Source organism: Artemia sp. Qi Xiang Cuo, unplaced genomic scaffold, assembly GCF_049724085.1.
Source record: "Artemia sp. Qi Xiang Cuo unplaced genomic scaffold, ASM4972408v1 HiC_scaffold_32, whole genome shotgun sequence".
NCBI lineage: Eukaryota > Metazoa > Arthropoda > Branchiopoda > Anostraca > Artemiidae > Artemia > Artemia sp. Qi Xiang Cuo.
The window spans coordinates 2,382,903-2,384,287 of NW_028297441.1; positions in this window are offsets into that span (position 1 = coordinate 2,382,903).

Below are 1,385 nucleotides of genomic sequence, written 5' to 3' on the forward strand. Positions count from 1 at the left end.
TTGCTCATTACTTACAACCCATTGCCATAGCCATTGCTGACATATCCTTTTAATAACCTGTATGTTCATATGCTTCTTGAAATTTTCATCTCAATGCTCTTTGCCCTGCAAGTAGTCACAATACAAGTGTTAGTAGTAGTAGTACTAGTGAAAGTACATGTTGCAGTAACAGTAGTATTAGCAGTAGTGTGTATATATTGTCTTTTGGTGGTATGATCTTCCTCTTTAAGTATTCTCTAAAAGTTCCAGCTTAATACCCACATCAATTCTTGAGATGTGCTATTTTGACAATGTGCATGCACATAGCATCTTTTGATTTAGTCCAATTTTCCCTTTAACAGTGTAAATGGAGAAGTATGGTAGTAGTAGTGGTGGTAGCTGTAGTAGCATTGGTAGCCTGCAGATATTGTCTTTTTGATTGTCTCCCCTGGGGCATGACTTACAACCTTTACCCCCAGGCTCTGTAGGACTCTGTCCATCTCAAAGACCTTATTTTATGATCTTTGGACTATTTTTGAACAATTGGCTAGCTCAAAACTTGCATCTGATGCATTTGTAGAAAATACAACATAGGGGGAAGGGACTGCCCCAATCACTTTGACTCTTAAAAAGGGAACTAGAACACATGATTTTCAATCCAATGAGCCTCCTCTGGAGTTTATACAACCACTCTTTCCATAAAAACCTTATATGCCCTTGGGGTAAAACTTACAACCCTCGCCCTGAAAGTGGTGGGTGGGGGGTGTCATCATCAAAGACATAATTTCCAGACCTTTCAACTATGCTAAACAAAGTGGTTATCTCAAAATTTTGATTAGATGTGTTTTGGAAAGGGATAGGCATGGGGGGTGTTCCCCTCCAATCAACTTTCAACTATTTAAGAAGGCCTTTTCAATAAAATGAACATTTTTTGAAGTTTCTACAACAACAAATGACCATTTCAAAATTTCTATCAGATGTATTTCAGGAAAATAGGAGGTTTGGGGGGGGGGGGAGGTGGATATCCACCCTCCAATCACCCTGAATCTAGGGTACTAGAATTTCTGATTACCAATCAAATGAGCCCCCTCTGAAGTTTATCCGGCCACCCTTTCTATAAAAACCTTATATAACCACAGGGCATAACTTACAACCCTTGCCCTGAGGGATGGGGGGGGGTAGTCATCCTCAAAGACATAATTTCAGGATCTTTTAATTACATGGAATAAAATGGCTATCTCAAGAACTTTATTGAGTTTAGGGAAATTGCTGGGCATGGGAGGGGGTTAGTTGCCTTCAATCATTTTAGATTATTAAAAGGGGCACTAGTCCTTTCAATTTCCTATCAAATGAGCCTTTTTTGAAGTTTCAATAACAACAATTGGCCATCTCAAAAATTCTATTTG